This window comes from Mustelus asterias, chromosome 22 (assembly GCF_964213995.1).
Source record: "Mustelus asterias chromosome 22, sMusAst1.hap1.1, whole genome shotgun sequence".
NCBI lineage: Eukaryota > Metazoa > Chordata > Chondrichthyes > Carcharhiniformes > Triakidae > Mustelus > Mustelus asterias.
In genome coordinates, this window is record NC_135822.1 from 67089078 (window position 1) to 67102815 (window position 13738).

The window sequence follows — 13738 nt, forward strand, 5'->3', positions numbered from 1 at the left end:
AGGTCAGCTTGTCTGTGGGCGTGAGCCACTTAGGGGTTAACTCTGAGTGTGTGTGTGTGTGGCTGCTTGGCAACTCACCAAGAAGCTCTGCAGTCGCTGCTGTGGGCTGGCAGAGTGCCAACAAACAACACAGAGTATCTGTACAACTTTAAACTCTGCAAAAGGTCATCTGCCTTGCACCATTTTCAAAGATCCCTTTATTGCAGTGTAACCTTGGCTGATCAGAACAAGAGCATCTGACTGGTTGCACAACACCCTGCCAGACATGAATCAGAAATCCGGTTTATCGGCCTGTTCACACATCGAGACATTTACAGTGGTTGCCAAGCACAGGATAGCAGTGGGGAAACAGGCACTCAGAAACCTGTGCCAGCAACACACTTCCCTTCCATCTGCTCGCTCCACTTGTTGCTCGCACGGCTTTGAGTTTCAAAGCCTGTGAAACCCGAGATTTCTGTCCCACAGCTGACTCTCAACCTCAGTGACCCACATTTCTGAAGGTGCTATCCGGAGGATTTGGGATGTGAAGCAAACACACCGCAGGCCACTGGAGTTCAGTGCAGTTAATTTTTAAGCCGTTCAGAGAAAGAAGGTAAGAATAATACAGCACTTGGGCCTGTTCCTGCTAAAAGCCAGTCTCTTGTATCTTGCCGAGCTTGTCTTTAGATTTACAAGCCAAGTTCTTTGGAGGGGTAACTGTAAAGGATTTACAAAGGTTATGAGTTTATTATTTGGTTTTATCTGTTGGTTAAACATCGGGAACATCTATCATTCCATTGCAGCTTCATGAGTTTAGTCAGCCCACAATAATAGCACTGTGTCACTGTTTAAGAGGACAAAGTTGATTTTCGTATTTTCTCATCCCCTCCTCATGCTTTGATGTTGCTCATGCTCTGGTTATCTCGTCGAATCCTTAATTGGGCCTAATTACCTAGCTATTTGACTCTGAGATGCATCACAACCAAACATGTGCCTTAAGATTGGGGGAAGGAAGTACCTGAGGCCAATTGCAGTTAACCCCACTGTCTCAACTCTGTTAATCAGTTCATTCACCACAGACCACAACTGACACTTCGGATGCTCTCAGCCGAGAGTCAAGTCCACACTGGATGGTCATTTCATCCACTCAGCCAAAGGGGGATTTAGTCCCTTATACTGGGACCTTTTCTGGGCTATCCGGTTCCCCTACAGTGCAACACTGACGTGCAGGAGGTGTAAACCAATGTCCATACATACACAGACAGACAGATCGATACACACAGCTAGGCAGAAGCACCTTGGACTTAGAAAAGGTCTTGTACCTTCCCCAGTCTGTGCATAAATATCTCCATCATGGACTCTGAATCCCCCTGACTGATGTTGAGCTGTGGAAAAGATCAGTTTGATCTATTAACTGAACAACGTTTTGTTCCTAAAATAATTCTCATGTTCTTCCTCGTGCTTTGACCTACTGGCTGTGTGTGTCTGTGTACACAGCAGACCAGAGTTCACTGAATGGAACAGGATGAGGAGGAGTAGCTAGGCCTTTTTAAGCAATTTAAAACATAGGCTGAGTACTGGCAACTGTTAGTTCCTTTGTTTGAGCATTAGTTGTGAAGATCAGTGCTGGATATGACTAAAGCCACCTCATAAAGCCCTTGGCAGTCAAGCATTGTGGTGCCTATTCTCTCCCCCTCCCAGGTCCTTCATGATCAGTTGTGGGAGATCTGGGAATCCTCAACATGATTTCATTTCAGAATGTACGTTAGGCGGTGTCGTACTTAAAGCAGCTGGTTCCTGTTATCACTTGTATCACTTCTCGGAGAAAGAAAGTCTTGCATTTTTATAGCGCCTTCCACTACTGCAGCCAATGTGAATGGTTTCTCAGCTCTGAAGTATAGAAGGCTTGTGCAGTGTAGTCAGTGTTATAATGGAAGAAACAACAGTCGATTTGAAAACCAAGGAGCAGCAATGTGATAACCGGCCAGCAGGCAGTTGGTGTCATTGATGTTAGTTGAGGGATAAACATTAACCAAGATATCGGGGTGAATTCACCTGCGAATCTCCATAATATTGCCATGGGAGTCTTGGCTGAAACAAGGCACTTCCAACACTTCAGTATTCCCTCGGTCGTGTGCACTTTGTGCTCAGGTCCCGAGGGCACTCACCTTGTGTGCAAGTCTGCTATCCACTGAACCATACCCGAGTCACAATTGTACAAGGCAACAACAGCAGTGACTCAGGGAAATGTTGTGAGCCTTAAAGGTTACAGATTATAGAGTCATAGAGGTTTACAGCATGGAAACAGGCCCTTCGGCCCAACTTGTCGATCCCGCCTATTCTTTTTAAACCCCTAAGCTAATCCCAATTGCCCGCATTTGACACATTTCCCTCGATACCCATCGTACCCATGTAACTATCTAAATGCTTTTTAAAAGACAAAATTGTACCCGCCTCTACTACTACCTCTGGAAGCTTGTTCCAGACACTCACCACCCTCTGTGTGAAAAAATTGCCCCTCTGGACACTTTTGTATCTCTCCCCTCTCACCTTAAACCTATGACCTCTAGTTTTAGATTCCCCTACCTTTGGGAAAAGATATTGACTATCGAGCTGAACTGTGCCCCTCATTATTTTATAGACCTCTATAAGATCACCCCTCAGCCTCCTACGCTCCAGAGGAAAAAGTCTCAGTCTATCCAGCCTCTCCTTTATAACTCAATCCATCAAGTAAAAGGAATAAAATAATAATAAAACAAAAAGGAATAGAGTGGCGAGAGTGAATGTTGGACTCTTGGAGGACGAGAGGGGGGATTTAATAGTGGAAAATGAGGAAATGGCTGAGACTTTAAATAAGTTCTTTGTTAGTCTTCATGGTGGAAGACATACATAGTTTATCGAATATTAGAGATCGAGAGTTGGTGGGAGGTGAGGTCCTTAATACAATTACTGTTACTAAAGAGGTAGTGCTTGGTAGACTAATGGGACTGAAGGTAGACAAGTCCCCGGGCCCGGATGGAATGCATCCCAGGGAACTGAAGGAAATGGCTGAGGTAATAGCAGATGTGTTAGTAGTTATTTATCAAAATTTGCTGGACTCTGGGGTAGTGCCGGCTGATTGGAAAACAGCTACTGTAACGCCGCTGTTTAAAAAAGGAAATAGACAAAAGGCGGGTAACTACAGGCCGGTTAGCTTAACGTCCGTAGTTGGGAAGATGCTGGAGTCCATCATTAAAGAGGAAATAGCAGAGCACCTGGATAAGAATGGTTCAATCAAGCAGACGCAGCATGGGTTCATGAAGGGAAAGTCGTGTTTGACGAATGACTAGTGCGGTTGACAGAGAGGAACCCGTGGATGTGGTGTTTTTGGATTTCCAGAAGGCATTCGAAAAGGTTGCTGCAGAAGATTGGGGTACACGGAGTTGGGGGTAATGTGTTGGCGTGGATTGGGGATTGGCTATCTAACAGGAAGCAGAGAGTTGGAATAAATGGGTGCTTTTCTGGTTGGCAGTTGGTGACCAGTGGCGTGCCGCAGGGATCGGTGCTGGGGCCTCAACTGTTTACCATTTACATAGATGATCTGGAGGAGGAGACTGAGTGTCGGGTATCAAAGTTTGCTGATGACACGAAGATGAGTGGGAAAGCGAATTGCGTGGAGGACGCGGAAAGTCTGCAGAGAGATTTGGATAGGCTGAGCGAGTGGGCGAGGATCTGGCAGATGGAATATAACGTTGGCAAATGTGAGGTTATCCACTTTGGAAGAAATAATAGTAAATTGGAATATTATTTAAATGGAGAAAAATTACATCATGCTACTGTGCAGAGGGACCTGGGGGTCCTTGTGCATGAATCGCAAAAACTCAGACTGCAGGTGCAGCAGGTGATCAAGAAAGCAAATGGAATGTTGGCCTTTATCGTGAGGGGGATAGAATATAAAAGCAGGGAGGTCTTGCTGCAACTATACAAGGCACTGGTGAGGCTGCAACTGGAGTACTGTGTGCAGTTTTGGTCCCCTTATTTGCGAAAGGATATATTGGCCTTGGAGGGAGTGCAGAGAAGTTTCACCAGGTTGATACCGGAGATGAGGGGTGTAGCTTATGAGGAGAGATTGAACAGATTGGGTCTGTACTCATTGGAGTTTAGAAGGCTGAGGGGTGATCTTATAGAGACATATAAGATAATGAAGGGGCTGGATAGGGTAGAGGTAGAGAGATTCTTCCCACTTAGAAGGGAAACCAGAACTAGAGGGCACATCCTCAAAATAAGTGGGGGTCAGTTTAGGACAGAGTTGAGGGGGAACTTCTCCTCTCAGAGGGTAGTGAATCTCTGGAATTCTCTGCCCATTGAAGTGGTGGAGGCTACCTCGTTGAATATGTTTAAATCACGGGTAGATAGATTTCTGATCGATAAGGGAATTAAGGGATATGGGGAGCAGGCGGGTAAGTGGAACTGATTTGCTTCAGATCAGCCATGATCTTGTTGAATGGTGGGGCAGGCACGAGGGGCTAGATGGCCTACTCCTGCTCCTATTTCTTATGTTCTTATGTTAAGTCCCGGTAGCATCCTAGTAAATCTTTTCTGCACTCTTTCTAGTTTAATAATATCCTTTCTATAATAGGGTGACCAGAATTGCACACAGTATTCCAAGTGTGGCCTTACCAATGTCTTGTGCAACTTCAGCAAGACGTCTCAATTCCTGTATTCAATGTTCTGACTGATGAAACCAAGCATGCCGAATGCCTTCTTCACCACTCTGTCCACCTGTGACTCCACTTTCAAGGAGCTATGAACATGTACCCCGAGATCTCTTTGTTCTGTAACTCTCACCAATGCTCCTACCATTAACTGAGTAAGTCCTGCCCTGATTCAATCTACCAAAATGCATAACCTCGCATTTGTCTAAATTAAACTCTATCTGCCATTTGTCAGTCCACTGGCCCAATTGATCAAGATTCCGTTGCGATTGGAGATAACTTTCTTCACTGTCCACTGTGCCACCAATCTTGGTATCATCTGCAAATTTACTGACCGATTATACGAAGTGTGCTGGAAACTCAGCAAATCAGGCAGCATCTGTGTCGAGAGAATCAAGAGTTAACGCTTGCCCTGAAAGATCATCAGCCTGAAATATTAGCTCTGTTTAGCTCTCCACAGATGCTACCTGACCTTGGCGGCATTTTCTGTTTTTATTTCAGATTCCTAACATCTGCAGTATTTTGTTTTTGTGGTTATGGAGAATCGTCATCATCTGATGAAGCCAGCCTGTCCTGGTTGAAATGGAGAGTTCCTAAGCCACGGTGAGATAGGTGTCTGTCATTGCAGCACCTTTGCTTTGATACCTTGCTGGCTTGTAGCCTCATTCAGTGTTCCGAAACATTTAGTGGAAACTGTAATTTGCTGAGTAGACACCAACTCACTGGAGCAGCTATTTTTGTGCCTCCTTTTGTGTCCTAGATTCTGAGAGAGGTGGATGTGGCGCAATGCTGCAAGACACCCGCCTCTTTACATTGCAAGGTTGACAGCACAGCTGTCTGCCTGAATCCATCACATTGCTGGGCAGGTCGACTGGGCAGCCGGGCACTCAGAAAAGTGACAATGGATGGCAACTCGCATGCAAGCTGATCAATTGGGCAGAGAGGAGGAACAAGCCTTCAGTGGTGCTTTGCAGTTCATAGTACAGCATCGTCACTCAAGATAGACATTGCAAAAAATTGTTAAGCCCTGAAATTTTCATCCATTGGGCACGTACGCTTGGCAGGCCTGGAAGGAGGCGCAAAACGCACTTGCGGCCACTGTCGGTCCCGGAATGTGATTTCACACTGGCTAGCCAATTAACAGGAACCAGTTTGAAGCACGCACTGGGAAAGGCTCCGAGCTGCTGGGAAGAGGGAGGATGTAGAGAATAGGGAGGATAAAGGTTTGTGCTTCTGATGTGTTCCCTCAGGGAGACAGTCGCCACAAACTGTCTCAGAGAGCTGCAGACCTGTAAAAAAAATAAATTGCAATGGAAAAACTATGCCAAGAGTGTCTAGGCAGCATATTCAGACACAAACCTCAGTCCCCAGACATCTTGTTTAAGCCGGATTGTGCCTAGAATCATAGAACACCTTCAGTGCAGAAGGAGGCCATTTGGCCCATCGAGTCTGCACCGACTCTCTGACAGAGCATCCCACCCATGCTCTACCCCTATAACCTCACTAATCCTCCTAACCTACATATCTTGGGACACTAAGGGGCAATTTAGCATTGCCAATCCACCTAACCTGCACAAAGGAAGACATGAATAATGTGCCAAAAGTGCTGAGAGAAACATGTTTTAGTGAGGAGCTGAAGAAAATCAGCATTAGTAGAGGAATGGTTTTGGGGAAATTGATGGAGTTGAAGGTGGATAAATCTCCAGCTTTTTAAAAAATTCATTTGTGGGACATTGGCGTCACTGGCTGGCCAGCATTTATTGCCAATCCCTGGTTGCCCAGGCAGTTGAGAGTCAACCACATTGCTGTAGCTCTGGAGTCACATGTAGGCCAGACCAGATGTCAAGGATGGCAGATTTCCTTCCCTAAAGGACATCAGTGAACCAGATGGTTTTTCCAACAATCGACAATGGTTTCAGGGTCATCGGTAGATTCTTAATTCCTGTTTTTATTATTGAATTCAAATTCCACTACCTGCCATGGTGGGATTCGAACTCGGGTCCCCAGAACATTAGCTGAGTTTCTGGATTAAGAGTCTAGCGATAATACCACTAGGCCATCACTTCCCCTATTATCAGGACCTGGAGGTCTTCATTCTTCATTCTTCAGGAAGTGGTCCTGGAAATAGTAGGTCCATTGGTCGTTATTTTCCAAAATTCTTTGGACTCTGGAATAGTGCCTCCAGATTGGAGGGTAGCTAATGTAAGCCTGCGATTCAAAAAGGGAGGTCGAGAGAAAACAGGGAACTATAGACCAGTGAGCCTCATGTCGGTACTGGGGAAGTTGCTTGTGTCTATTACCAAGGATTTCATAACACGGCATTTGGAAGGCAGTGGTACAATGAGACAAAGTCAGTATGGATTTACAAAAGGGAAATCATGCTTGACAAATCTATTGGAATTTTTTGAGGATATAACTAGTCGAGCTGACCAAGGAGAACCAGTGGATGTGGTTTATATAGCCTTTCAGAAAGCTTTCGACAAGGTCCCACATAACAGACTACTATGTAAAGCTCAAGCACATAGGATAGCAGGTAATGTCTTGATGGATAGAAAGCTGGCTAGCAGATAGGAAGCAAAGAGTTGACATAAATGGGTCTTTTTCTGATTGGCAGTCAGTGACGAGTGGGGTACCGCAGGGGTCTGTGCTAGGACCCCAACTGTTCACATTATATATTAATGATTTGGAAGAGGTAACTGAATGTATTATCTCCAAATTTGCAGATGATACAAAGTTGAGTGGGAGATGAGCTGTCAGGAAGATGCAGAGATGCTTCAGCGTGATTTGGACAGGCTGAATGTGTGGGCATCTGCATGGCAGATGCAGTATAATGTGGATAAATGTGAGGTTATCTACTTTGGTAGCAATAATAAGAAGACAGATTATTACTTAAATAGGTGTAAATTGAGAGAGAGGTTGATACTCAACAAGACCTTGGAGTCCTTATGCATCAGTCGCTGAAAGTAAGCGTGCAAGTACAGCAGGCAGTAAAGAAGGTAAATGGTATGTTGGCTTTCATAGTGAGAAGAATCGAGTATAGGGATAGGAATGTTTTGCTGCAATTATATGGGGTGTTGGTGAGGCCACACCTGGAGTATTGTGTGCGGTTTTGGTGTCCTTATCTGAGGAAGGATGTCCTTGCTATAGAGGGAGTATAGCTGATTCCTGGGATGGCCGGTCTGTCGTATGAGGAGAGACTAAGTCGGTTAGGATTATATTCAATGGAGTTTCGAAGAGTGAGAGGGGATCGCATAGAAACTTATAAAATTCTAACAGGGTTCGACAGGGTAAATTCAGAAAGAATGTTCCCAATGGTGGGGGAGTCCAGAACTAGGGGTCATAGTTTGAGGATAAGGGGTAAATCTATTAGAACTGAGGTGATGAGAAATTTCTTCACCTAGAGGGTAGTGAATGTGTGGGATTCACTACCACAGAATGTAATTGAGGCCAAAACATTGTCTGATTTCAAGGAGAAATTAGATATAGCCCTTGGGGCTAAAGAGATCGAGGGATATGAGGGGAAGGGGATCAGGATATTGAATTTGGTGATCAACCATGATTAAGATGAATGGCGGAGCAGGCTCGAAGGGCCGAATGGCCTAAACCTGCTTCTAATTTCTATGTTTCTATCTTTGGACTGCGGGAGGAAACCCATGCAGACACGAGGGGAACGTGCAAACTCCACGCAGACAGTCAGCCAAGCCAGAATTGAACTCATGTCCCTGGCACTGTGAGGCAGCAGTGCTAACCACTGTGTCACTCTGCCTCCTTGGATTGAGGTTGAAGCTATATGTAAATACTGCCTGGCCAATCTACCCACCTGCCAACTGTAAAAGCAGGCCATGTAAAATTGCATTCAATTGGCCCCTAATTGGGCTAAATTGCCTACTTGATTGTCGGTGGGTGTGCTTCCATCTCTCGTGTGCGTCTGCTAACCAAAATGTTGCCAGAATGCTCAATGGCATTGGATCACACGCCTGACATCTTTTCGCACAATTTCACGCACTTCTGAACAATGTAAAATTCCCGCTTAAGTCCTAATTCTCAAATCTAGCTCTTCAGTGAGTGGTCGCAACATACAGTGTCACGGAAAATATTCCAGACTTTGAATATGACACTTAAGTATAAGAGTTAATTCTGAATATGGTCCTCACCCAGCACTGTCCACAGTGAGATAGATAATTGTGCCTTTTGCCTCTCTCTGCAATCTTTATTGTTCCTCGCCTCTTTTTAATTCCATCTCACTTCTTTAAACATTTCTCTCAATCTCTTATTCTGCTTCTGTCACTTTGTTTATGTGTTAGTTTTCTTTTCCTTCCTGTGGTTGATGAGTTACTGGGGGGCTTGTATTCCCATTACTGTGCCCACTCCATCATCCCCCCCCCCCCCCCCCCCCACCTTTCCATAGTTCCCAATCTCTTGCATACAACATGGCCACTGAGTCCGACCGACCTTATGTCCCACTTGTTGTCTGCCCTATGTCCTTAAGTTCTTCCGGAATCAAAATAGGATAATAAAGAAATGGGTGATGAGTGAGTTGGACTTGGGAGCGAGTTAAGTTATAGGTGAGTCAGGAGAGCTGACCTTACTGGAGGGTGCAGGATAGGAGGCTAATGAGAAGTATATAAGAAGATTAGTGTCTTGAACTGGATGAAGGTTTCAGCCTAGAAAGGGAGGATATTGGTTATAGAGGTGGAGCCAGTGATCTTCATGATGGAAAGGATGTGAAGCTTAGTTTTGGATCAGATGGGTTCCAGGTGGGATTGCTGCATAGGGATCAGGAGCAGGAAACCTATAACACTCCTACTATAGCAGGGACTGCACAGGCCTTTAAATTTCCTCATCCAAGTTGCCCAGTACCACAAAGGGCTGTTTAGTTCCCTCCTAAATTGATGATCTTTTCTCATTATTGGCGAGTGCATTTCTGCTTTCAATGTCCCATCATGATTTCAAGTTAGGCACAATTGTACGTTCAACATGAGGTGCCTCAATACACAGAAACGCATGTACTGTTCGGTATCGATGAATGTTTATCATGTTGGTGAATAACTTCATTCTTACAGTTCCAGCTTCTTGCGCATCACTGATTGATTGTCATTGCTCCACCACTGATGGCCGTGCCTTGAGTTGATGAGGCCAGTTATCTCTGCAATTTTCTCCCTAAACTACCCTAAAGACACACTTTAAAACCTACCCCTAATGCCAAGGTTCCACTCCTTCTGGGGCTGTGTAAAATTTTGTTTGTTAAAACTTCTGTGCAGCATCTTGGGATGTTATAGCACAAAAGCACTACACAAATTCAACTTGTTGCAACTGGATGCACGCAGCTCAGGATGAACAAGGTTTCATCGTGTGCAGTTGGCTATGTATTGTCACCAGCTCACGACCAGAAGCCATGGAAACCTTCTCTCAGTCTGCTTGAAAATTGATTTTTTTTTTTCCCCTCTGCAATGTTCACTGGGCAGCAGAATATATTCTGCTGAACTTCCTGAACAGCAGTTATAGACCCCTAATTACCCCTATTACTACATGATTCAACTGGCTCCCACCCAACATGGTCCCTGGTCTGCCCAGATCCTTTTGGGTTGTGTTACTCCGGACTCCTCAGTTAAGAGCCCCGGGGATAAGCAGGGTCTTGCTGGAGGCCTCGGCTCAGGATTACTTTTGTACTCAGTGCAGCAGAGCGAAGGTGACAAGCAGCACGCCAGAAATTTGGATGGTGAAAAGTCAAGGTTGTGGTGGGGTGGATGGGGGGGGGGGGGGGGGGGGGGGGCGCGGGGAACGGAATTATTGCTGACATGCTTCAGGAACATGCTTTGTGGGTCATTGATTTTCAGTCATGTTTATTCAGTGCAGATAAGCCCTTGTGTTTGGCTGCAATGTCAATCATCTCTGGGTCAGTCACCTCCTTGTAGCATCGGCTTGGCTCCCTCCAGACGTTACACCTTTGTTTGTACACTGAAGGGAGCATGTTATGTAAAAAAGCTAAAGCTCAAAGCTGACCTGTGGGCCAATGCCAGATTTAAAATGTTCTGTATTCGCCCCATCCCCAGTTATACTCATTCACCATTGGCAGCCGTGCCATTGCCCTGTGCTCCAAAGTTTCCTCCCGCAAGCTCTCCACGTCCAAACCTCTGACCTCCTTCATGATGTTGCTCAAAACATTGACCAGGCTTTTAAACTTCTGACCTCATCGTCCCTCAAATCACTCGGTGCACAAATTTTGTCCGATAATCGTTCCTCCAAAGTGTCTTTGGTGTTCCACTTTGAAGGTGCTATATGAATGCATGTTGTTGTAAAAATGATAAGCTACGGGCCTCGTACTGATGGTTTTGTGTTGTGTTCGTGCTGTAAACGTGCTTAAAATTGGCAAGTTAAATCTGGATAGATCAAGAGCTGCCAATGATGCATTCTTTTTCTTTTTATCACATTTTCACTGTCCCTATCTCTCCTTCTCTGTTTAACCACTACCCTCCTCAGTGCCCACTTGGTGATCAGCTTGACTGCTCTCTTATTGAAGAATAGACAGTGGAGACTCTCGGCCATTCTGGCATTACAAACATTCTGTTCAGAATGCAGGCCCGATATCAGATGAGAGCTGACTGTTACCTCACAGTTGGCCAGACACCCTTGCCTCAAAAGTGTGCTTAGGCGAATTTTCACTGTCCAGCGGGAAGAATGAGAGGAATGGTAGGAATTGGAAGTGAGTCTTGTGAGGTTTCAACGTACCGCATGAGAGTCCTGCCACATGGGAGAGGCTTTGAGGCCTGAGTCACAGTGGGTGATATGCTGAATGTATGTTGTGCAGTGGTATGGGTTCACTGTAGCTCACAATGCAAAAGAAGCCATCGATATATTTTACTTATTTTTTTGAACACATCTGATCTGCCTTCCATTGCAGGAAGATACCTTGATAAAGCTGGAGGTGCTGTCACCTCAAGGAGATAGGAATTGAGGTGTGCAGTTAGCAGAGTCCAGAATGAGGAGCCGTATCTGTGAAATTAGATCTGGGCTCTTCAGGGAATTATTTCAGGAAGAAATCTGGAATGAGGCCACTCAGCCTGTCAAGTCTGCACCAACTCTCTGAAAGAGCGTCTTACGCAGCTCCCCCCGACCTCCATAACCCTGCACGTCTACTATGGCAATCCCCCTAACCTGCACGTCTTTGAACTGTGTGAGGAAGCCCACGCAGACACAGGGAGAATGTGCAAACTCTACACGGACTGCACATAGTCACCCAAGGCCAGAATCGAACCTGGGTCCCTGGAGCTGTCAGGCAGCAGTGCTAACCACGGTGCCACCGGGCCGCCCACTGAATGAGATTAACTCAATCAGGGCCGTAGCCCAGGGGGTGAGGAGTGGCATCATTTTCCTGGGATAGGAAATGGGGGATAAAATGCACCAGATTGCCATCCAGGGCAACTGTGAACAGGAGGACTGTGCACAGACGGTGAGACGAAGGTTGAACTCATCTGTGACCTTCCCCCCAGGTTGGAATAGTCTGCCAACAAAATCTGCCCACTTACCCACCAGTAAAACAGATAGCCAAGGTGGGTTTTTTTTTATCAAAAAGAGGAACAGGTGAAAAAGATGGAATAAATTGGAAAACATGGATTCACTTCCACCCCCAACCCAGGTCTTGTCAAAAGAAACTAGCAACTTAAACATTGCCACCCAGTAATATCCTGCTTCGATCTCATTATAACTTGCAGATTCACGCAGCAAGGCAAGCCACACCTGACCCAGAGGTGATTTTTTTTGTCAAGAGAATCTCACACAAGGTACTTGGCTCGGGAACACTGCAGGCAGACCAGACACTTGATTGGTGATTACGCAATTTGCATCTAAGAACACAGCTGCTCGCTCTGCAAATTCCACATTTGACTTGTCTGAAAATTGGGATTAGGGGGGGCGGCGGGGAGAGGGGGGGCGGTGGGGGGGGGGGGGGGTGGAACAGAAATCAGAGACATTTCCAAATGTAACTCAGAGACAGACATTAAATTAGGTTTTCCTTGAAAAATGCTTTGCACAGATCTACACCCTTCCCCCAACATCATGTCAAATGCTGATAATTGCTGAAATAACCAGTATTTTGGAAATTAAAAAAAAAGATTTTTAAAAAAGTTCAGGTAGCATTTGTGGGCAGAGAAATCAGGTTAACATTTCGTGTCAGTGGCTTGGCTTCAGAAATGTGTTGGGGGCGATTCTCCCAAAGGTGGGAAAACTGTTCTAGATCACGATTGTTTTCTCAGTTCAGCTCCTCAAATCTCTCCACTTTGTGCACTGCAGAGGCCCCCAATCATGAATCTCATTAAAAATCCAGGGGGTTGGGGCCAATTTGCGCCGGATCGCTAGCCAGCCCTGGACCACCGCAGTGCTGCCCCTCCAGCTCCCCCCACGGCCTGATTGCGCCCCCCACAACAATTCCCGGGCCAGCCCTGAACCTCCCCCCCCACTCCGCCCCAGAGCACCCTGTTGTCCAGGCCACCTCCCCAGCAGTGGCGATCCCCGCCCTCACCCCGGCAGACCCCCCCCCGGGAGGCAGACCCCCCTCAGCGGACCACACACATCCAGCCTGCCCCAATCACTGCTCTCCCATCCATTGACTCTGTCTACACTTCCTGCTGCCTCGGCAAAGCAGCCAGCATAATTAATGACCCCACGCATCTCAGACAGACTTACCCCCACCTTCTTCTGTCAGGAAAAAATACAAACGTCTGAGGTCACGTACCAACCGACTCAAGAACAGCTGTTTCCCTGCTGTTGTCAGACTTTTGAATGGACCTACCTCGCACCAAGTTGATCTTTCTCTACACCCTAGCTATGACTGTAACACTACATTCTACACTCTCTCATTTCCTTCTCTATGAATGGTATGCTTTATCTGTATAGCGCGCAAGAAACTATACTTTTCACTGTATGCTGATACATGTGACAATAATAAATCAAATCAAATCCCTCCCTCTCTCCCACTGTCAACAAAATGTTGCTTGGGGGGCTCAGGTTACCAGTGCCAGTCTTGAAGGTTGGGGCAAACAGGGATTGGGTTAGAAGGGAAAAATGGA

The 13738-nt window shown here is 46.0% G+C and overlaps 1 protein-coding gene across 6 annotated transcripts in view; it reads left to right on the plus strand.

Annotated features, from left to right (window-relative positions):
* The first annotated feature begins 229 nt into the window (after positions 1-229).
* LOC144510152 (uncharacterized) overlaps positions 230-13738 on the plus strand; it is a 77835-nt gene continuing 64326 nt past the window's right edge. For 3 of the 6 annotated variants that reach the window (XM_078239540.1, XM_078239542.1, XM_078239544.1), the window contains exons 1-2: positions 231-592; positions 5175-5276. The gene's annotated coding sequence lies outside the window, so the exon portion shown is untranslated. Of the gene's footprint in view, positions 593-5174; positions 5277-12414; positions 12455-13738 lie in introns of those variants that run through there. The other 3 variants (XM_078239536.1, XM_078239538.1, XM_078239537.1) reach the window with 2 other exon arrangements.